At 35.1% G+C, this 25,678-nt stretch overlaps 2 long non-coding RNA genes across 2 annotated transcripts in view; one reads left to right on the top strand and one right to left on the bottom strand.

Annotated features, from left to right (window-relative positions):
• The window catches only part of LOC309648075, a 314,368-nt gene that overhangs the window by 153,261 nt on the left and 135,429 nt on the right, over nucleotides 1-25,678 (bottom strand). The window lies entirely within an intron of this gene.
• The window catches only part of LOC309648080, a 121,534-nt gene that overhangs the window by 19,961 nt on the left and 75,895 nt on the right, over nucleotides 1-25,678 (top strand). The window contains exon 2 of the long non-coding RNA XR_014256466.1: nucleotides 228-12,707. This is a non-coding gene — a long non-coding RNA (uncharacterized lncRNA). The remainder of the gene's footprint in view (nucleotides 1-227; nucleotides 12,708-25,678) is intronic.

The following is a 25,678-nucleotide window of genomic DNA, read 5'->3' as shown; positions in this document are numbered from 1 at the left end:
CTTTCTCTAGTTGCGGCGAGCGGGGGCCACTCTTCATCACGGTGCGCGGGCCTCTCACTATCGCGGCCTCTCTTGTTGCGGAGCACAGGCTCCAGACGCGCAGGCTCAGTAGTTGTGGCTCACGGGCCTAGTTCCTCCCCGGCATGTGGGATCTTCCCAGACCAGGGCTCGAACCTGTGTCCCCTGCATTGGCAGGCAGATTCTCAACCACTGCACCACCAGGGAAGCCCGAAGGGTTAGCTTTTAAAGAAAATAATTTGCAAAAATTTTAGTGTGCTTCATAGTACCTATAAAAAGAAGAGTTTGTTTTCTCAGAAAAAAAAGTTAAAAGTGACAATAATTGCTTCTCTCAACCTCAGTCTCTGGAAACTTATCTACTTAGGCTGGTGGTATCCTAAAAACATTTTTTAAAACTTGTTTGTGTTTAACTTTTTATTTCTGATGACATAGTAAAAAATTTTGTTCATGCTTAATCAAAATCCAAAAGCGAAAACATAGAAAAACAAATTACCTGACTAAAAGGTGAGTATATCTTTAAATTCCAGGAACAAAACAAACATGAGATAATCCAAAAGGCAGTATTAAATAATGGCAATATATTCCTTTAAACAGTTTTGACACTAGCACAAAGAAATTTAAAGGAGTGAAGGAAATCATTGTGTTCATTGTCTAATACACACCAAGTAATATTAACCATGAGACCAGTAACTCCATTAACTACCACTTTATCTTGGGCATAACGTTTTCCCTTTTAAAAGACCATATGTACAATGAATTAAAGCCAGAGCATGAGAAAGATGAGGAAAAGCTAAAGGACTAATAAGCAGGTTAAGCATGTATATGTGTGTGGTATGTCTGTGTACGTATGCTTGTTTATGTACTTCTGTCATTCTGTTTAATAAAGTGAGGGTCAGATCCCTGGCTGAGAACATGGGTACGTGTAAGATCTCTGAAACTGTGTTCTGATGAATGAGGAAACAACACTGATGGAAAAATTAGAATTCATAGATCTATTAGTTCTGTTTCATTTTAAAATTTTGTTTTGTTTGGCTTTTGGGGGGGGAGGTATGTTATTCTGCATTGTGCACATTAAATAAGTTTAAATGTGCACTATGCATGATAAAGTGATTAAACAAAATTTTAAGCATATAATGTTTAACAATTGTGAATCACTATGTTGTACACCTGAAATCTATATAATACTGAAAATCAACTATATCTCAATTAAAAAAAAGGTTAAATAATACCAATCCAAAAATATAATTGGAACAAATAAAAGGCAACATGTCCTAATGTTTCTAGTAGAGGACAACGTTTAGAGATGAAATATTCTTGAAACATAGCCTTCAAGTACTTGTGTTATCTAAATCCTTGAACAGTGTCCAATTAGAACAGGAGATCTAACAAACAGATGACAGCACTAGACAGAGAAATGGGTATAAACAGGCCACAACACTTAGAGTAAAAAAAACCTCTGGTCTGTTTCTGTTCCTGACTCACCACTGACATTGACAAAGTCAGTGATCACCACTGTGATTCAGCTTCTAAATCAAACAGGAGCAGTAATTCTTACCAGAAACAACACAGGAGTGTTGATAATGGGAGGATTAGTGTGATAATGTATAGAACTTATAGAAATGTTACTGTACTGTGAACACTTTTGGAAAAGCTCCTGCTCTTTTACTACCCCACAAAAGCTTAAGAAGATAGTAGATGTATAAAACATGAGGTTAAATTCTGCAAAACATCTTAATTTCCATTTATCTAGATCATTTCTTCAATGTGCTGTTTTTATTATGTGTTATTTGTTAATATTTTTATGTCCGGGAATTTCTAATTTCTCTTCTATGTTATTTGCCTTATCTTTAGTCTTCTATTTACACAAAACACTGAGTTATTCTTATCTCGAGTTTCTCCCTTCCCTCATTATATTCATATGTGTAGACACGGCCATTTTTCTTCTACTACTCATTTCTATGTTGTTCAACTATAATAAAAGCAACTGTAACAATGATCCTAGCACTTAATATATGTGAAAGTGCTTTGTAAACAAACTATAATCTCATTTCATTTATTTGCTCAAGTTAGTGTCAATTAGAAAAATTGTTGATAGTTTATATGTATATATTATTTATAAGCCCCAAACAGACAAAATCTTTAATAGTAGGAAAATGTTTATCCTGTCACTTTGAAAGAGGAAATAACCAATGACATAATAAACTCACAATAAACATTATTATAATTTTTCAAAGATTTGCTAGCAAATAATAGCACAGATATTTTGGAAAAATTTCAAGTTATAAAATATTTATTTATCCCAATTTATCAAATGAGATATATTACCTTTATATCTTATAGAACCTCAGGGTAAAAAAATAAAAATATTTCACACTTCTATTTTCAACTCCATTACTTTTGGTTGGATAACAGTAGAAATCACTTAACATATATAAAATATGGAAGGGACTACCTCATTGTGTTCTTGGAATGATTAATTATGCTTTAACCTAAGAACAAAAGCTATGTGAACATATGGTATTATTACTTTAATACAGGTAATTCATTGTAGTATGAAATAGCCATATATAGACCAAACAATAATCACCTACTATATACAATAAAATAAAAACCCCATTGAAAATGGAGAAATTCCTCTTTCTGTCACTAATTAGTTTTTAATAAATGATACATAATAAATGGCAACATTCTAATTTATCAGAGTTTAGGCATAGTCCTTGAATGGGGAATGGGAGTGTATGAACTCTGGCAGCTGTTTACATAGCCTGTGAAACATTCTCTGTTAAAGGGCATTGTTCTCAAGGTTTGAAAAGGTGCAGGCTCTCATAAGCTCCTTTCAGGTAGGTGGTATGGCTAACAGGAAGCAGTCCCTATTTGGCACAAAGTTCTAACTTCAGATAAATTGTTTTTGGTCTATATCACTTACTATTGGTTTTAAATCACACACACACACACACACACACACACACACACACACACACACAGTTTTAGTGAAATTAACACGTAGCGTAGGACACAACTTTTTTCACTTCATAGATGTGAGAAATACATTTAATAGTTTCGATTGCTTTCAAAAAGTAATCGAAACTTTTTGCTTCCGAAACTTTTTGCTTTTTGGTTCCCCGACATTAAATACTATAAACCAGGCCTATTTAATTTTTTCATGGTATATTCCAATAGACTAGAAAACCTGGTGGTGTTTGCTGTTCTAAGGATCCAGATGGTATTTATTTTCCTTACCTGATCCCTGCTTAAGTGCAAGTGTATTTTGCCGTCTTTTCTTCCTCAACTAGTAAAGATAAAGGGATACATTATAACCATAAGCATTTAACAAGTATCTAACAGTGGTATCTACTTATTGTAGGAGAAATATTTGTGTTCTTCTTACTAAAAGTCTCATCTTGACCTGCCTGAGAAATAAAGCAGGTGAGAAGATGGGTTTTATCATATGATTTAACCAACAAGATGGCCTAATATGTTCACTGAATGTGTCTCTACCTCCATGCTCGCATTTGCCATATTCATTGCTTTAATATAATACTGCCTGCACTCATGCACTTCTGCATGCGAAGACAGGGATTTGCATTATCTTGGATTAAAAGAACATGGAAGGAAAGCAATTGTTTCCTCGTAAAAGTGTAGAATTGAAATATACTCAGGTTGCACCTAACCATTTCCATATCACCACAGCTAAGGAAAATTTTATTCTATTTTATTTATTCTAAAGAAAAATTAAAGTAGTTTTTCTATAGAGAATTTCCCCCCCCCCATTGGATCACCCTATGAGTGCCTTTGTTCTCAAACAGTGTGCTTTCCTTATGCTGAAAATTTTGAGTGAATCTCCACTGTGAGCAGTTAGATTTAGAAAGTTTAATTTTCTTAATCAGCAGTACAAGTATACCTCTTTCTATGTGTCCTCTATGGAGTTAAACACACACACACACACACACACACACACACATACACACACACACAGAATGTATCCTTTTCATAAAATGGACACTCATATAAAGCTAGATCACCTTCTACGGTATTTTAGATGCAAACCATCACATCCTTACAAAAAAATAGGTGTACCTTTATATAGTAAGTGTACTTAATAGCATTATGCCTTGACACTCCTTCACACTGCTCATGTGTTCAGAGGCACACATGCACACACACAGAACTGCATTTCTATAAAGTCAAACTCATCTAACATTCCATAGTATGGTTGCTATTTCTATATCTTTTCCTCCTTTGAATGTGACTAGCTATTTACACCCTAACAATTCTGGTACAGAGCTGATTTAGCATTTTTATTGGAATGTGAAAGCTCTTAAAAGAAGAAAAAAATCTAATCAGGCAGAAGAGATAGAAAACTTGCTGAATTTTCTCTCCCCCCTCTAAGACCCCCTGAATCCTATCAAAAGCACATCTTCCATTCATTGCTTCCCGGTGTCATTATGACAAGCGGCTACAAATCAATAGCAGAGGGAAAGGCAGGACCAACCCGCACTCACCAAGTGATAAAGATTCACTCTCAGCCCCGATTTGCTAATAGCCCATAATAGCAGCCATTGGCGCCCTGCATTAAATCATACATTTCACTCTGCGTTTATTATGGGATTTTTAAAACTCCTCACCAAATTGGATTTTCTCGATGGTCTCTAATTTCCACATTTATCATTTAAAATTAAACTCCTCTGTGTAGAGGGGGAATAGAGAAGGAGGAGAAAGTAGAGAAAGGCCAGAGAGTACTGTATTTTTTTTCTCACCCCCGTTTTTTATGAAAACCCATAAAAAATACCAGGTATCACAGCCATAAGCAGCAGGATTTTTTTTAACTATAAAAAATTCTAGAAATCAGGCTGGAATGGTTTGTATGTGCTGGTCTGTAAATGAAGATGACAATTCAAGAGGACTATGTGTGTGTGTGTGTACACATAAAGCAGGTTTTAAACAAAAGGAATTTGGTGAAAAAATTCTCAGTAATGTTGCACAAAAGGTGAATTGCAAAAGCAATGGAAAATAAGTTAATGTTACATTATGCAAATACTCTAAGGAGCTGTAAAGAGAGAGCTCAGCAAGTATAGTATTCTAGTTTTTTTAAAAAACTACATTTATCTTATGAGAAAATTCAGTGACAGACAAAGTAAAAATTCTTACAGGTTTCTAATTATGCAACAGCTTGCTTAAACTTTCTGTACATTCTTAGTTTAAAAAATTATTTTAAAATTTCATGGACTCCAGTAGCTAAAGCTGCCTCTTGGCTACTGCAGCAAACCCCCAAACAAGTTCTTCAGTCTCCCACAGATACCACTGAAACAATGGAATCAACCCATGGGAACTTAAATCACTACAAGTATAAATATACATAATGTCTTTGGATAAAATATTTTTTATTCTTTGAATATAAAAAATGAAAATTAAATTTTACATCTATAGCATAAAATGAAAGGGCTATATTTTCTCAAGGCTGCATGGTTGGGACTTAGTATGACCTAGTTTTTTTTTTTTTTAACATCTTTATTGGAGTATAATTGCTTTACAATGGTGTGTTAGTTTCTGCTTTATAACAAAGTGAATCAGCTATACATATACATATATCCCCATATCTCCTCCCTCTTGCATCTCCCTCCCTCCCACCCTCCCTATCCCACTCCTCTAGGTGGTCACAAAGCACTGAGCTGATCTCCCTGTGCTATGCGGCTGCTTCCCACTAGCTATCCATTTTACATTTGGTGGTATATATAAGTCCATGTCACTCTCTCACTTCGAGTATGACCTAGTTTTAACTACAGTACTAGCAGGATCCAAAGACATAAGAAGGGAACTAATCAGTCCATATTCAGAGATGCCTGAAAAGGCTAGAGGTTTAATGAAAGCTCGAATGATTCTCTGATTTCTTTCCTTTTGGAGATTTCTCAGCAATAAAATCCATCTACATCATTTTCCTTAAGAAATAGACAAATTACCTTATAAAATGGAGTGTTTGAAGAGGAGTTAAAAACTTCAGCCACTTTATAATAATACTTCATTTCATCTTCACAGGCCCTCTTTTGTTTTGAAGTTTTGTTTGTCACTGATGTAATTTTTTAAACCTTTTTCAGTAATCCTTTAAAAAAAATCTTCCATTGATTACTGTGCCTTTTCTGTCAATTTTTTTTTTTTCCTGGTAGAGAACTACTGTCATGTAAACCTCTTTTTCCCCTCTCCAATCCCACATAACTAACAGGCTCTTATTTCAATAAAGTTTTTATTCGAGTAACATAAATACTGAAAAGTGCACAAATTAAAAGTATAATCTATGGATTTTCACTAACTGCACATACTTATGTAACCAGCATCCAGACCAAGAAGCAGAATGTCTTACTAGTGTCCCAGAAGCTTTCTTGTGCAGTGACTGTCAACTACCCCAAGGGTAGTCTCTATCTTGACTTCTAATGTCACAGATGAACTGTGCCTACTTTTTAACTATATATAAATGAAGTCATCCAGTATGTACTATTTTGTGTCTAGATTTTTCACTCAAAATTATGTGCAGTTAATTTACATTGATGTATGTAGTTATGTTCCTTCATTCTTATTACTGCAGATCTGGGGTCACCAAACTATGGCCAGTGAACCAAATGTGTCCTGTTGCCTGTTTTTGTATGATCTGTGGCTAAAAAAGATTTTTACATTTTTAAATGGTTAAAAAATCAAAAGAAAGGTAATATTAATGACATGAAAATTATATGAAATTCAAATTTCAAAGCCCATAAATAGTTAAAAAAAACACAGTCATGCTCTTTTGTTTAAGTACTATCTATGGCTGCTTTCATGCTACAACAATAGAGTTGAGTAGCTGGAGTAGAAACTCGTATGTCATATAACCTAGAATATTTACTATCTAGCTCTTCACAGAAAAAGTTTGCTAACCTCTGCTGTAAAGTGTTCCATTGTGTGACTATACCACAACATATCCATTTTACTCTTGAAGGACATTTGGGCTATTTCTAGTATTGACTATTATAAATATATGCTACAAAATTCTAGAACATGTCTTTTGTGAATATACACATACCTAGGAGTGAAACTACTGGGTACAGGGTATGTATATGTTCAGTTTTATAGTTGTTGCTAAGCAGTTTTCCATAGTGCTTTTTTATCAGTTTACACTCCTACCAGCAGTGCATGAGAATTATTATTTTTTTAACATCTTTATTGGATTATAATTGCTTTACAATGGTGTGTTAGTTTCTGCTTTATAACAAAGTGAATCAGCTATACATATACATATATCCCCATATCGCCTCGCTCTTGCGAGAATTCTAATTGCTCTTTTTCTTGCCAACTTTTGGTATTTTAGCTATTCCTGTTCTTTTTATATGCATTTCCCTTATGTCTAATAAGGCTGAGAGCACTTTTTCATATGTTTATTGCCATTCAGGTATTCTCTTTTATGAAGCTTCTATTTAAGTCTTTTGTCTATTTTTCTATTGGGTTATCTGGCTTTTTGTTATTGATTTGTAGGAGTTATTTGTATATTATAGCTATGTCTTTTGTCAGGTCCTCTTTTGTAAATATCTTCTAGGTGTGGTATGCCTTTATATTCTTTTTAAGGGTGTCTTTTGATAACAGAAGTTCTTAATCTTGACATAGCTCAATGAATTATATTTTTCTTTGCAGTTAGCATTCGGTGCTCTGTTTAAGAAATATGGGCCTATTCCAAGAAGACTGTGAATTCATTTGGATTTTTCACGTGTATTAATAGGTCATTTGTGAATAATGACTATTTTATTTCTTTCCAGTGCTTATGATTTTGATTTCATTTTCTTGTCTTATTGTACTAGCTAGGAACTCCAGTACAATGCTGACTAGAAATGATGGATAGTGAGCACCTTTGTCTTGTTTTGAATTCTGCCATGGATTTTTGTAGATTCTCTTAATCAGGTTAAAGAAGTTCCTTTCTGTTCTTAGTTTTTATTATGAATGGTTATTAAAGTTTATCAAAGCCAAAAAAAAAAAAAACCCTATGGAGATGATCACGTGATTCTCCTTTTTCTTTTTCTATTAATACAATGTATTACACTGATTGATTTTGAAATGTTAAACTACCCATGCATTCCTGGAATAAACTTCACTTGGTCATAATTTATAATAATTTCTCTATATTACTGGGTTCAATTTGCTGGCATTTGTTTAGGATTTTTATTTCTATGTTCATGGGACAGATCAGTTTGTAATTTTCTTGTGGTTATCTTGTTTGGTTTTAATATCACCTTTCTTATATTTTTAAAAAGTTTCTGGTGAAATCACAAGAGCTACTTTTGGCAAACTGCAAATTTTAGTGAAAACTTGAGCTGCTGTACTTTATTATGATGGCACAGGGAACTCTGATACTTATGAGTTTTTCTTACTCTGCTCTAAGTTCCCTAAGTTTCATGACTCCCTATCCCCTAGCACTTGCTTCTATTATACCAGCTTTTGAAGATACATCTAAATTTTCTAAATTTCATTTTATTTCTCCCTCTGGTGAATTTAAGTGTTCACAGTAAGGATTTTTTTTTTTGTCAATGATTACATATTAGCCTGGTACCACCTGCAAGAAAAGGTATTGTGGGAAATTAAAAGAAGGAGAACTTATATTCTCTGCCCTCAATGAGTTTATAATGCAGTAAGCTAACTCAGCCACTTTAAAAAATTACAAATTAATTGCAGAATAATCTTTAATTAAACTTCTTTATTCAAATTCATGAAGCTTTAAAAAAATGACTTCTGTTATAATGGGGAAAACAAGTTAATGAAAGAAATATTAGAATTCAAGAAAAGCACAAAGAAGGTGCAAAATCACTTGTAGCCACACCAAGAAATATAACCATTTACTAACATTTAAATTTTGTTGAAATTAGATAATCTTCAAAGTATTCATTCTCACATTTTCTTTATAGTAGACAATTTCATAGTTAGTATTTCCTATTAATTTCATCTGTGCATATTTTTTCATTCTATCTAGTATTATAAAAAAAACTTTTTAAAGATAAATTTAGAAAATAGCTTCTATAGTTTGTATCACTACAAAACGAGCAAAAAGATTAGGAAAAATTTTGAGTGTGTGAAATGAAATTCCCCTCTCTTTCTCAATCAATGAGATATGACACTATACTATGGATCCCAATTCAGAAAGCTTCTGTTACATGTTTGGTAGGTCCAGTATCTTGGCACCTCTCTACATTGAAACTATCCTCCCCTCTGATATATGACAAATTAAGACTTGTGCAAAAAATACTTTTAAATTTGTTGTATAGCAGAAGTACAGAATTGCTATCTTAGAGCTGATTTAGCATAGCGGTAAAGGGCACAGGCTCTGGTGCTAGACTATCTGAGTTTGAAACCTGGCACCACCACTCACAAGGCACATAACACTGGTTAAGTTACTTACATTCTCTATGCCTCAGTTACTCATCTATAAAATGGAAGAAATAATGGTAATGACCTCATAGAGTTGTTATGAGGATTAAGTAAGTTGAGACAAGTAAAGTACTGTTGGGTACACAGTAGGTGCTCAGTAAATGTCAGCTTTGCATAGGCAAGCTAAAGGCCTGCTCATCTTAAATACACACAAGAACAACTATACTTAGTGTTATCAAATTGAAAGACCTCCTTCAATTTGCCCCCATTGACAACCCTCTTTTCTTTAGTCTGGAAGACTTTGTCTTTTTAAACTAGTTCACCTCTATTCTTTTTTTTTTTAATAATGAAATGTAACATTTTATTTTATTTTTTAAATTGGGGTATAGTTGTTTTACAATGTTGTGTTAGTTTCTACTGTACAGTGAAGTGGAGTTCCCTGTGCTATACAGCAGTTTCTCATTAGCTATCTATTTTATACATATTAATGTATATATGTTAATCCCATTCTCCCAATTCATCCCACCCCTCCTTTCCCCCCTTGGTGTCCATATATTTATTCCCTACATCTGTGTTCCTATTTCTGCCTTGCAAACCAGTTCATCTGTACCATTTTTCTAGATTCCACATATATGCATTAATATACAATATTTGTTTTTCTCTTTCTGACTTACTTCACTCTGTATGACAGTCTCTAGGTCCATCCATGTCTCTACAAATAACCCAATTATGTTCTTTTTTATGGCTGAGTAATATTCCATTGTATATATGTACCACATCTTCTTTATCCATTCATCTGTCGATGGACATTTAGGTTGCTTCCATGTCCTGGCTATTGTAAATAGTGCTGCAATGAATACTGGGGTGCATATGCCTTTTTGAATTATAGTTTTCTCTGGGTATATGCCCAGTAGTGGGATTGCTGGGTCGTATGGTGGTTCTATTTTTAGTTTTTTAAGGAACCTCCATACTGTTCTGCATAGTGGCTGTATCAATTTACATTCCCACCAACAGTGCAAGAGGGTTCCCTTTTCTCCACACCCTCTCCAGCATTTATTGCTTGTAGATTTTCTGATGATGCCCATTCTAACGGGTGTGAGGTGATATCTCATTGTAGTTTTGATTTGTATTTCTCTAATAATTAGTGATGTTGAGCATCTTTTCATGTGTCTCTTGGCCATCTCTATGTCTTCTTTGGAGAAATGTCTATTTAGGTCTTCTGCCCATTTTTTGATTGGGTTGTAGTTCATCTCTATTCTTGCTGTTTCCTATCTGTCATATTTTCTGTCTCATTCCTGAAACAATGTAAAAGTCCTCTGCTTTTAGAATCTATTTCTATTATGAAGGCCCCATCTAAGCTAACACCACTCAATTTAAGTGGATAAAAGCTGGAATTGAAGAAATGAGGACAAGGGACATGTTAAAACTGGTACCACTGTCAGGGTTTTCCTAGTTTTCTCTTTCGTTTGGCTAATCTAGAATTCACAGAGTACAGCCTATATCTGTTCAATTAAAGGATCAATTAAAGAGCTGGGAAGAAAAGTTTATCAGTCTGAGTTATACAATTAAATATGGAAGAAATTAAACTTAAAAAATCAGGCCAGGAGCAAGAAAGAATTTTAATAAAAATTCAAAATACAAATCCTAAACAGGTTTTTTGAGGCTGTGATGCTTTATATCATCACAGGAGACTGGAGAGATTAGAGTGAACTGGTTTAAAGTCTTAAAATCTGAGAATGGAGGCTTTCTTTAATCTGCATGCAAGACTGTTTAACACTGTTGCAATTACAGTTTAAGTACTATACAGTATGTGTTAATTTCTTTACTAAACGGCATTGTTATTTTGTAAAACATAAATTCTGTAAAACATTCAGAGGCAGTCAAGGTTATGGGTTCTCTCAGGATGTCTACGTAAAAGAAGGAGTTATAATGGGATAAGGAAGCTTTAATTATAGGCTGGTTCTCATACTCTGAGTACCACCTTTAGATAATCTCTCTTTTTGTGGACTCCACATAGTGGCCTCACCTGTTTTTAAAAAAAAAAAAACTGTTTCAGAATCTGAAGGATCCTGTGGTTTATTGATTCTTGTAACCACACACTTTGCCACTAATGTTCATCATTTGTGTTTCTCCTGACTCCCGCCTCTTGAGGAGAATGAAAGGTGGAAAATGTGACACAATAGTCTCAAACTGGATGACTCAGTTTAAATACCGAATAGGAAGAAAAGTGTCTTAAACCACCACTAGAAACATTTTCCTTTCAAATGGAACTGATCTTGAAACCCAGTTTAATCCAGCAAATAGGTAAAGAATAACTGAAGTGGGTACTTTCAGGACATATTGTGGCATGTCAGAGATCAGTCTTCTACAGAGTTAACAGAAAAACTTTTAGTTCTTTAGTGTTTTTATACATGCTGATGTTATTCAAATTTAATTTTATCCAGCAGCAATCCTCACTGGCCAAAATATTGCCACTTAGATGAATTCTTTCCTATCCTTTAAGTTAGCCTTTTAATTAAACATTTACAGAAAGTTTATTCCTTCAATATAAAATTCTTTTCACATACATGTATCTTTTACAAGCCATCTTCCCCCTCAAGTCAGTGATCTACCACAAGTGCCATCCTCTACACCTAAAGCTACCTACATAATTTATTTCTATTACAATTCTATTCTTTCCATTACTTCATTGGTTTTATGTACTTGGTGGATTTTAACATTTTTAAGATATACACACCCACACATTCCTCATAGTACCACCCTGAAGTACAAGAGGCAGTATGGCATTTTTGTTAATTAAGAGTGGAAGCAATGAAGTCAGACTGCCTGGGTTGGAATCCAAGCTATGCCATTTAGTGGCTGTGTGGCCTTGGGCGATTTACTGAACCCCTTTGTGTTTCACTTTCCTCATTAGGAAAATGGGAGATAATTATGACCTATTTCATAGTGTTGTGGTAAGGATTAAATACATGAATATTTGAAAAATACAGTATAGCTAATATTTATTAGCACACAAATATTAACTATTATTATTATTGTTGTTGTTGTTACATTTATAAATTTATAAAGGAAGACTGACTTACAGGCATCTTCTTTTCTCCACAGCCAAAGGTCCCTTCTTTGATCAAAATCCTTCAGTGGCCTCCTGTCTCATTTGAAGTCAAAGCCAAAGTACTTACCTTGACTTACTGGGCCCTACTTGATAAGACCACACTCCCACCTGCACTCCTCTGACCTCATTTCCTACTAGTCTTCATCTCCTTCACTCTACTCCAGCTTCCAGTGGTCTCTTCGTTGTTCCTGGAACGTGTCAGGTACACTCTCACTTTCTGAGCCCTATAACTGCTGCTCCCTCTAGCTGAAATATTCTTTCCTCAGAGCCACAAGTCTCTCTCTCTTTCTTATTTCTGGTATCATTCCTGATCACCCATTATAGAAGAGCAATCTCTCCCTGCCCATGGTACTCTCTATTTCCTTTACCTAGATTTATTTTTCTCTATAACACTTATCACCACCTAGCATAAATAACATAGATTTGTCTATTGGTGATAACAGAATCTGTAGGGCTTTACTAAATATGATTGCTGATTGAAAATTTGTCCTGTTACCTTATTGTGCTGGCTTGGAAAACCATGGCATAGAATAACAAAGTCTTTCAATTTTAAGATGAATCAGGTAGAATCCTCATAGAATCACATTCTATGTAATATATTACATTAAATGGGTCTGATCCTCTCCTATAGGAATTAACAAAGGATTTTTTGTGTATATGTTTAAGGCTTATATATTATCAAATTAGTAGCTCTTTGAATAGATCACAAACACATGACACACATACCTGTCCTGGTAGTGAACTTCAACAGAGAGAGCTTTCTATGTGAGGAAGGCTAGAGATAAAAGGGAGAAGAGAACTGGTTTCTACTGGAAGATCCTGAAAATATTACCTCCCACTTTTTAGGAAAAAAAAAAAGCCCCTTTGAGGGTTTTTATAGGCACAGAGACTTGCTTTAAGTCTCTCGTGTGTGTGCCCTTTGACTTAGAAAAGGGATCAATTGAAATAAAGAAATGTTTCCTGCTTCTCATCAACAGATGAAAGGACAAAACATTACACTAGCATCACATCTAGGGAAGAGGGAGGAGAAAGAGAGATTGGAACACAGATAAAGAGAGATGAACAGCAAAAGAGAATAGCTGTCATGTGAGGCTCAGCCTGTGGGCTCCACAGGTACCCAGTACCTCAAATATAGAGGTTTAAACTGAACATTTATTAGCCAGCTACACAGGTACAAACTGATTAACCTTACATACACTGACTATATCACTTTCTTTCACAGTGGTCTTTGATAATTTTTACTTTGGGATTCCTATTCTGTATGTGGTTCCTGGGTCCATTAGCAAAATACTATCTGTTTTTAGTTTTTTAAAAAAATTTATTTATTTATTTATGGTTCCATTGGGTCTTTGTTGCTGCACACGGGCTTTCTCTAGTTGCGGCGAGTGGGGGCTACTCTTCATTGCGGTGTGTGGGCTTCTCATTGCAGTGGCTTCTCTTCTTGTGGAGCATGGGCTCTAGGTGTGCGGGCTTCAGTAGTTGTGGCACACGGGCTCAGTAGTTGTGTCTCATGGGCTCCAGAGTGCAGGCTCAGTAGTTGGGGCGCACGGGCTTAGCTGCTCTGCGCATGTGGGATCTTCCCGGACTAGGGTTCGAACCCGTGTCCCCTGCACTGGCAGGCGGATTCCTAACCGCTGTGCCACCAGGGAAGTCCTTGTTTTCATTTTCTTTTTAAGAAGTTATCAAATAGGGCTTCCCCGGTGGCGCGGCGGTTAACAATCCGCCTGCCAATGCAGGGGACACCGGTTGGATCCCTGGTCCGGGAAGAGCCCACATGCCACGGAGCAGCTAAGCCTGTGCACCACAACTACTGAGCCTGTGCTCTAGAGCCTGCGAGCCACAACCACTGAAGCCCGCGCGCCTAGAGCCTGTGCTCCGCAACAAGAGAAGCCACCGCAATGAGAAGCCCACGCACCGCAACGAAGAGTAGCCCCCACTCGCCGCAACTAGAAAAGCCCATGTGCAGCAATGAAGTCCCGACGCAGCCAAAAGAAATAAATAAACAAAAAATTTAAAAAAAATTATCAAATATTTCACGCATACAAAGAAGTAAAAAGAATAATGGCATTAAATACCTGGATAGTCATCATCTAGTTTTGTTAAATTTAACATGTTTCCATATTTGCTTAATATTTTTAAAGAAATAGAACATTACAGTTATCGTTTAAGCCTGATGGGGAACATTTCCTCACCTCATTTCCCTCTCTCCTTGCCTCCCCAGATGTAAACTGCACCCTGAATCTGACATCCATCATGCTTTGCATGTTTTAGGAGTTATACTGATGATATCATGCTGTGCACAGTCTGCAATATTTTCATGCTTAACATTGTATTTTGGAGTTTTATTCCTAATGATACATGTACCTCTAGTTCATATATTTTAAGTGCTATATGTGTGCCATTGAATGAATATTTCCAAATTCATGCATCCATTCTCTTATTGATGGACAATCAGGTTTTCCCAATTTTTCATTATTATTAACAACATAGCAATGAACATTAATTTTAACATTCTTTGTGGGCATATATGAGAGTTTTGTAAAGGTACATATGAGCATCTTCAGCTTTTCTAGATATTGCCAAACTGCTCCTCAAAGTGACTGCACCTATTTATTGCTACCATCTGTAGTTTTTGAGGTTATTTCTCCATATCTGTGCTTATAAATATTTGTAATCTTATTTTTTTGTCAATGTGATGAGTATGAAATACTCAATTCAAATGCACAATATTTGAATCCCATTGCAATGACCAGGGCTAGTTTGGGGGAAACTATTATATTTATGATATTTAGTCTTACTATTAATGAACATAGTTTCTCTGACCATTTATTCAGATTTTTAAACTTTTAATAAGGTTTATCATTGACTGTAAAGATTATGTACCTCCTTATGTAATTTATTCCTCTATATATACTTTATGTTTTTTACTGTTGTTGCAAATTTAAAAAATTATATAGATATAGATAGTTTTTGGTATAGTAAATGGAATGCAATAAATTTATACTACTAACTATATACACTAGAAAAGAAGAAAATTCTCAAATCAGTAATCTAAGCTCAATCTCAAGAACCTAGAAAGAGAAGATAAAAATCAACCTAAAACAAGCAGAAGGAAGGAAATATTAAAGAGTAGATAGGAAGTCAATGAAATTGAAAACAGATAAACAATAGAGAAAATCAATGAAACAAACTGTTTTTTTAAAACATCAATAAAGTTGACAAACATAGTAATTACCAATATCAGGAATAAAACAGGGAATACCACTTCGGACCCTTCAAACATCAAAAGGATAATGAAAAAAAGCTGCAGACAACTCTACACATATAAATTTGACAACTTAGATTAAATGGACTAATTCCAAAAAATCTTAAGTCACCAAAAATCACTCAGTATGAAAGAGATAACTTGAATACCCCTGTGAGTATTAAATAAATTGAATTTATAATTTTAAAAACCACCAAAGAAGAAATCCCCAGGCCCAGACAGTTTCCCTGAAGAATGCTACCAAATGTTTAAGGAGGAATTAACACCACCTGTACACAATCTATTCCAGAAAACAGAAGAAGAGGGAACATTTTCTATCTCATTTTATGAAGCTAGCATTACCCTGATACCAAAATCAGACAATGACAGTACCAAAAAAGAGAAAAAGGAAGGAAGGAAGGAAAGAAAGAAAAGAAAGAAGGAGAGAAAGAAAGACAGAGAGGAGGGGGGATGGAACTACAGACCAATATCTCTTATTAACATAGATGCAAAAATGCTTAACAAAAATTATCAAATGCAATTCACAATATACCAAAAGAATTAGAAACCATGACCAAGTGGGATTTATTACAGGGATAGAGACTGGTTAAATATTCAAAATTCAAAGGCTAAATCACATGATCATATCAACTGATGCAAAAAAACAGCATTTGACAAAATTTAATACCTATTCATGACAAAATTTCAGAATGACAAAAAGAGAGGGGAATTTAGAGCAACTGTAAAAAAAACCCTACACCTAATATTATACTTAATGGTACCAGACTGAATGTTTTCCTTCTAAGATTGGAAACAAGAGAAGGATGTCTGCTCTCATTGCTCTAACTTAACATGGCTGGAAGTTCTAGCCAGTGCAATAAGGCAAGAAAAGGAAATAAATAGCATATGCATTGGAAAGGAATATCTGACAAAGAATTAGTATCTAGACTATATAAAAAACGCTTAAAACTCAACAGTGAAAAAAAGCACACAATCCAATTAGAACACAGGCAACAGACATGCAGAGACATTTCCCCAAAGAAGATATATAGATGGCAGATAAACACATGAAAAGATGTTCAGCATCATTAGCTATTAGCCATTAAGGAAATACAAAGTAAAACCACAATAAGACATCACTATACACCTATCAGAATGTCTAAAATAAAAAATAGCAACATCATCAACTGCTGCTCAGGATGCAGAGAAAATGAAGCTCTCATATACTGCTGGTGGGAATGTAAAATGGTAAAGCAATTCTGGAAAATACCCTGGCATTTTCTAAAAGAAAAAAAAAAAACAAAACTGAACATGCAATTACCATACAACCTAGCAACTGCATTCCAGGGCATTTATCACAGTGAAATGAAGGCTTACTTTCAAACAAAATCAGGTACCTGAGTGTTTAGAGCAGTGTGCTGGGTTGAACGATGGCTCCCCAAGAGATATGTTCATGTCCTAATTCCTGGAACCTGTGAATGTTACCTTATTTGGAAAAGGGGTTTTTGGAGATCTAATGAAGGATCTTGATATGAAGAGACCATCCTGGATTATCTGTGGGCCCTAAATCTAAACACAAGTGTCCTTGTAAGAGACACAAAGGGGACAGTTGACAGATAGGAGAGAGGAAGTCGATATGAAGACAGAGGCAGGAACTGGAATGATAGAGCTACAAGGAAGCCAGATAAACTGTTAAGAGGCAAAGAATGGATTCTCCCCCAGGACTCTCAAAGGGAGTAGGGTCCTGCTAGATTTTGGACTCTGGGCCTCAGAGAAATGTGAGAGAATAAATTTCCAGTGCTTTAAGCCCAAGTTTGTGGTAATTTGTTATGGTAGCCACAGGAAACTAATACAAGCAGTTTTATTCAGAAACAGCTCAAAACAAAACAACCCTGATGTTCTTCAAAGGGTAAATAAACTGTGGAACATCCACACTGCTGAATACCACTCAGCAATAAAATGGAAAGAACAACTGATACATGCAAAAAAACCTGGATGAATCTCCGAAGTATGATGCTGAGTAAAGAAAAAGCCAATCCTAAAAGATTATATATTGTGTATTCCATTTATATAACATTCTTGATGTGACAAAATTATAGAAATGGAGAACAGATTACTAGTTGCCAGGGGATAAGGAAAGCTGGAGACGGGAGGTACGTGTAGCTATAAAAAGCAGCATGAGAAATGCTTGCAGTGATGGAAATGTTTTGTATCTTGACTGTATCAATGTCAACATCCTGGTTGTGATATAGTACTATAGTTTTGCAAGATATGACCATTGAGGGGAACTGAATAAAGGGTATATGGGATCCCTTTATATTATTTCTTGCAACTGCATGTGAATCTACAATTATCTCAAAATTGAAAATTTAATTTAAAAAAGTGATCTGCTTCATGGGGGCAGGGCAGGGGGTAGAAAGTAAGAAGTAAAAAAAATAAACAAACAAACAAAAAACAAACAAAAAACCCAACCAAACAAAAAAACCCAAGAAGCATCATCTTTAAGATGCCAATGTAGCCCCAAATAAAATTCAGTCTATTTAAAATTGTAGTTTCCCTTTTGACAAAGAAGTGTTTTATCATATTTCTTACAAGTGAAATAAGAAATGGTGTTAAAAGTAATATCACTTTTTCCTTTTTATTCTTCTCTTTCTGCAATATTAAGAAAGAAAATCATCAGTATGCTGTTATAAAATTTCCCCGCTGCAAACTGCTTCAGACTCAGTTCTGTAACTGACATTTGGGTGGTTCTCTCTTTTCTCTCAGAAATTCTGTTTTTAACTTTTATTTCATATTAAATTAGAGAAATGCTTCATCATCTTTTATTTCTGTTTTTCACTCCGAAGTGCAGGTTATTTTAAATACCATAACCCAATTCCCATCCAGTTTACACTTACTGCTTTATTTGCCCTTACTTAATCAATGACCAAGTGTCTATCTGCAGTCTATTTAACCTTGCTAGTTTTCAGTTTCCATGACGCCACTAATTCCCAAATTACTTGTTTCCAGCGTTAACTTCATATTAGGACTCCAAGTACCTTTAAATGTCCTAATGCTTTCAGTATTTTTCTTGAATCATTTGCATTTTCTTTAACATAAAGGCAGACCACCAACCTCAAATGAGGGTCACAATCTGTACCTTTACAATGTGTCATGAGAATGTGAACACCTTAGGACAAAGACCAGATGCCACATTCTTCCATTTTTGTTAAAGGTTCTGACACTTGGTAGTAAAAGCTCTTTCAGGACTTCCAAAGTCACAGGTTCTGCTAATTCTTCCTTCACAATTCTCTCAACTGTTTTTTAAATTGACAAGGCCATCATGTCTAGCCTAATGCAACAGCTTTTTATCAGATCTCCCTATACCCAGAATCTATTCACTTTAAAATAGACTGCAGACTATGGTCAGACACATGTTTGGCTTATTTTTAATTTTTTGCATCTCACATTGCTATTTGAAGGCATTCAATTGCTTTCCATTTGCTAAGAACAATGTTTTTAAAGGGTACATAATATTTTGTGAAACTTTTTTTCCCAGTCATGTGTTTTGAGTCACAATGTAAATGTATCCTGTGAATCATGGTTAAAAACAAAAAACTGAAAAACAATTCCTTAACGAATAAGGTCTAAATTTCTACACCAGACATTCAAGACTTATCACAATCTTATCCCTAACTACTTGTTATATCCCTACTGTTCACTTCTTGCTTCACAAATCTATTAACCCTCGCAAATTAATCTAATTGCCCTACCTTAAAACACACCCCATGCTTTGCCAACTGTCTTTGCAGATATGCCACAGGGATTCACTAAATATATAATAGAGGGAAAAGGACAAAATAGAACCTTAAAAACAAATCTATCAGAATTTTACCAATATCAAATGCCTCCATCTCCATGAAATTTTCTTTCATCACACTAACAGAGAAGCATTGCTATTTTATCTAAAATCGTACCATACCTGTTCTTTTTACTATTCTTATGGTGATTATGTAATGCCTTTTAATATAATAGTTTGTTATCATCTTATAGCCCTTCTTGTAATATAAGTACATTAAAATTGGTATTGTACCTTATATACCTTTCTTTAATACAACACTTAATGCTTCCAAAAAAGTTATGAGAAATTTAACTAGCACCCAGCTGAAGGAATAAAACATTAAAGATAAAACTGAAGTACCTGTGCAGTTCTCTCCATCCCGACCCCTTCCCCTAGTAGAGGTAACGGTTATCGTAAATTCTCATGCATGTTTTTCTACTTTTATTACATATCACTATCTCTGCATTTTAAAACTTTATATTAATGACACCCCAATGTACACATTATATTTTGGCTTACTGTGTTGTACATTGCTTACCATATTTGCTCATGTTGCTGCAAATGGCTCTAGTTCATTTATTAACTGGGTATATAATACACTTTTACATTAACTGATCACAGGACATTTATTTATACTCTTTTTGATGGATAGTTTGTTTGCAACTATTCACTCTTAGAGTGATGTAACAAATATTCTTGTACATGTCTCCCCACGTATATATGAGAGTTTCCTTAAGGTACTACCTAGAAGTGGATTTGCTCTACCATAGGGTATGATCATTTTCGCTCTTATGACATGGTATCAAAATAATTTCCCAGTGTCTGGATTGTATTTTCACTGTCTATCATATCTTCTAGTGAACAAAAAATTTAATTTCTTAAAAAGTTATGGATATATTAATTTCTTATAGAATTACAGTTCTATTTATATTTTCTAACGGCTCTTGAGTCAATTTTTTAAAGTTTTTATTTTTCTAAAATGGGAAACAGTCCATTTCAGCTACATTTTCAAATTTATTGGCCCGAAGTAATTTATGCCCACTAGGGGAAGTTTTTCTGTGCTTAACCTACAATTACATGCACATAACTATTATAGGCTACTCTTGGCGTAAATTCTTTTAGCAGAATACAGGTCAGGATATGCAGCATACTGGCAGGGCAATATCATGCATTTTTCTTGAGTAGGAGAAGTCATCACAACAGGCCACTAAGCCAAAAAGGAGCTAATCTCAGAACTGAGGGAACAAAATCATATTGGGGGCTTTATGGAAGAGCAGCTGGAAGAAGTTGCTGCTGCACATGGCCCGGCTTTAGGAAGACCAGTATAAACTCCATGAAGCCAGACATTTTTGACTCCTTTTTACTACTGAAATCCATGGACCTAGATTAGTACCTGGTTCAAAATTTTCAGAAGGACTGGAGAAGAGCAGAGATGAGAATGACTCAGAATTAGAGCAGCTTGGAAATCCTGAACAGAAGCCAGTCTGAAAAGGTAGGAAGGACCAGAGAATCTCATAATTTGGAGAGGTTACCACATGTACAATGCTCTAATCACCAATACATCTCTGACGATAAATCCGGATACCAGATAAATCCTAGGAGAAAAACGCCAAGACACACATTAATCAAACTATCAAAAATTAAATACAAAGAAAAAATATTAAAAGCAGCAAGGGAAAAGCAACAAATAACATTCAAGGGAATCCCCATAAGGTTAACAGCTGATCTTTCAACAGAAACTCTGCAAGCCAAAAGGGAGTGGCAGGAAATATTTAAAGTAATGAAAGGGAAAAACCTACAACCAAGATTACTCTACCCAGCAAGAATCTCATTCAGATTCGATGAACAAATTAAAACATTTACAGACAAGCAAAAGCTAAGAGAATTCAGCACCACCAAACAGGCTTTACAACAAATGCTAAAGGAACATCTTCTCTAGGCAGGAAACACAAGAGAAGGAAAAGACCTACAATAACAAACCCAAAACAATTAAGAAAATGGGAATAGGAACATACTTATCAATAATTACCTTAAATGTAAATGGATTAAATGCTCCAACCAAAAGACATAGACTGGCTGAATGGATACAAAAACAAGACCCTTATATATGCTGTCTACAAGAGACCCACTTCAGACCTAGGGACACATACAGACTGAAAGTGAGGAGATGGACAAAGATATTCCATGCAAATGGAAATCAAAAGAAAGCTGGAGTAGCAATTCTCATATCAGACAAAACAGACTTTAAAATAAAGACTATTACAAGAGACAAAGAAGGACAACACATAATGATCAAGGGATCAATCCAAGAAGAAGATATAACAATTGTAAATATTTATGCAGCCAACATAGGAGCACCTCAATACATAAGGCAAATGTTAACAGCTACAAAAGGGGAAATCAACAGCAACACAATCATAGTAGGGGACTTTAACACCCCACTTTCAGCAGTGGACAGATCATCCAAAATGAAAATAAATAAGGAAACACAACTTTAAATGGCACATTAAACAAGATGGACTTAACTGATATTTATAGGACATTCCATCCAAAAACAACAGAATACACTTTCTTCTCAAGTGCTCATGGAACATTCTCCAGGATAGATCATATCTTGGGTCACAAATCAAGCCTTGGTAAATTTAAGAAAATTGGAATCATATCAAGTATCTTTTCCGACCACAGTGCTATGAGACTAGGTATCAATTACAGGAAAAAACCTGTAAACATTACAAAAATATAGACGCTAAACAATACACTACCAAATAACCAAGAGATCACTGAAAAAATCAAAGGGGAAATCAAAAAATACCTAGAAACAAATGACAATGAAAACACGATGACCCTAAACCTATGGGATGCAGCAAAAGCAGTTCTAAGAGGGAAGTTTATAGCAATACAATCCTACCTCAAGAAACAAGAAAAATCTCAAATAAAAAACCTAACCTTGCACCTAAAGCAATTAGAGAAAGAAGAAGAAGAACAACAACAAAACCCAAAGTTAGCAGAAGGAAAGAAATCATAAAAATCAGATCAGAAATAAATGAAAAAGAAATGAAGGACACAACAGCAAACATCAATAAAACTAAAAGCTGGTTCTTTGAGAAGATAAACAAAACTGATAAACCATTAGCCAGACTCATGAAGAAAAAAAGGGAAAAGACTCAAATCAACAGAATTAGAAATGAAAAAGGAGAAGTAACAACTAACACTGCAGAAATATGAAGGATCATGAGAGATTACTACAAGCAACTGGCAATTGTCCATGCCAATAAAATGGACAACCTGGAAGAAATGGACAACTTCTTAGAAAAGCACAACCTTCAAGACTAAACCAGGAAGAAATAGAAAATATAAACAGACCAACCACAAGCACTGAAATTGAAACCAGATAAAGATGTCACAAAGAAAGAAAACTAAAGGCCAATATCACTGATGAACATAGATGCAAAATCCTCAATAAAATACTAGCCAACAGAATCCAACAGCACATTAAAAGGATCATACACCATGATCAAGTGGGATTTATCCCATGAATGCAAGGATTCTTCAATATACACAAATCAATCAATGTGATACACCATATTAACAAATAGAAGGATAAAAACCATATGATCATCTCAATAGATTCAGAAAAGGCTTTCGACAAAATTCAACACCCATTTATGATAAAAACCCGCCAGAAAGTAGGCATAGAGGGAACCTACCTCAACATAATAAAGAACATATATGACAAACCCACAGCCAACATCGTTCTCAATGGTGAAAAACTGAAACCATTTCCACTAAGATCAGGAACAAGACAACGTTGCCCACTCTCACCACTATTATTCAACAGAGTTTTGGAATTTTTAGCCACAGCAATCAGAGAAGAAAAAGAAATAAAAGGAATCCAAATCGGAAAAGAAGTAAAACTGTCACTGTTTGCAGATGACATGATACTATACAAAGAGAATCCTAAAGATGCTACTAGAAAACTACTAGAGCTAATCAATGAATTTGGTAAAGTAGCAGGATACAAAATTAATGCAAGAAACCTCTTGCATTCCTATACACTAATGATGAAAAACCTGAAATAGAAATTAAGGAAACACTCCCATTTACCACTGCAACAAAAATAATAAAATACCTAGAAATAAACCTACCTAAGGAGACAAAGGACCTGTATGCAGAAAACTATAAGACACTGATGAAAGAAATTAAAGATGATACAAACAGATGGAGAGATAGACCATGTTCTTGGATTGGAAGAATCAACATGGTGAAAATGACTATACTACCCAAAGCAATCCACAGATTCAATGCAATCCCTATCAAACCACCAATGGTATTTTTCACAGAACTAGAACAAAAAATTTCACAATTTGTGTGGAAACACAGAAGACCCCGAATAGCCAAAGGAACCTTGGGAAAGAAAAACGGAGCTGGAGGAATCAGACTCCCTGACTTCAGACTATACTACAAAGCTACAGGAATGAAGACAGTATAGTTGTGGCACAAAAACAGAAATATAGATCAATGGAACAGGATAGAAAGCCCAGAGATAAACCCACGCACATCTGGTCAACTTATCTTTGATAAAGGAGGCAAGAATATACAATGGAGAAAAGACAGCCTCTTCAATAAGTGGTGCTGAGAAAACTGGACAGCTACATGTAAAAGAATGAAATTAAAACACTCCCTAACACCATACACAAAAATAAACTCAAAATGGATTAAAGACCTAAATGTAAGGCCAGACACTATAAAACTCTTAGAGGAAAACATAGTCAGCATACTCCATGACATAAATCCCAGAAAGATCCTTTTTGACCCACCTCCTAGAGAAATGGAAATAGAAACAAAAATAAATAAATGGGACCGAATGAAACATAAAAGCTTTTGCACAGCAAAGGAAACCATAAACAAGATGAAAAGACAACTCTCATAATGGGAGAAAATATTTGCAAACGAAGCAACTGACAAAGGATTAATCTCCAAAATATACAAGCAGCTCATGCAGCTCAATATCAAAAAAACAAACAACTCAATCCAAAAATGGGCAGAAGACCTAAATAGACATTTCTCCAAAGAAGAAATACAGATTGCCAACAAACACATAAAAGGATGCTCAACATCACTAATTATTAGAGAAATGCAAATGAAAACTACAATGACGTATCATCTCACACTGGTCAGAATGGCCATCATCAAAACATCTACAAACAATAAATGCTGGAGAGGGTGTGGAGAAAAGGGTACCCTCTTGCACTGTTGGTGAGAATGTAAATTGATACAGCCACTATGGAGAATAGTATGGAGGTTCCTTAAAAAACTGAAAATAGAATTATCATACGACCCAGTAATCCCACTTTTGGGCATATACCCTGAGAAAACCATAATTCAAAAAGAGTCATGTACCACAATGTTCACTGCAGCACTATTTACAATAGCCAGGATATGGAAGCAACCTAAGTGTCCATCGACAGATAAATGGATAAAGAAGATATGGCACATATATACAATGGAATATCACTCAGCCATAAAAAGAAACGAAATTGAGTTATTTGTAGTGAGGTGGATGGACCTAGAGTCTGTCATACAGAGTGAAGTAAGTCAGAAAGAGAAAAACAAATACCATATGCTAACACATATATATGGAATCAAAAAAAAAATGGTTCTGAAGAACCTAGGGGCAGGACAGGAATAAAGATGCAGATGTAGAGAATGGACTTGAGGACATGGGGAGGGGGAAGGGTAAGCTGGGACAAAGTGAGAGAGTAGCATTGACATATATACACTACCAAATGTGAAATAGGTAGCTAGTGGGAAGCAGCCGCATAGCACAGGTAGATCAGCTCTGTGCCTTGTGACCACCTAGAGGGGTGGGATAGGGAGGGTGGGAGGGAGGGACATGCAAGAGGGAAGAGATATGGGGACATATGTATATGTATAACTGATTCACTTTGTTATAAAGCAGAAACTAACACACCATTGTAAAGCAATTATACTCCAATAAAGATGTTAAAAAAAAAAAAAAATCACATTGGGTGGGTAAAGGAGTAACTGATATTTCCTTTAATATAGGGATACCTTAAAGTCACCACACTGAGAGAAGTTTAAAGCTATG

Source organism: Balaenoptera physalus (genome assembly GCF_965194825.1).
Source record: "Balaenoptera physalus genome assembly, chromosome: 19".
Lineage (NCBI taxonomy): Eukaryota > Metazoa > Chordata > Mammalia > Artiodactyla > Balaenopteridae > Balaenoptera > Balaenoptera physalus.
This window is presented reverse-complemented; position numbering and strand designations above follow the sequence as displayed.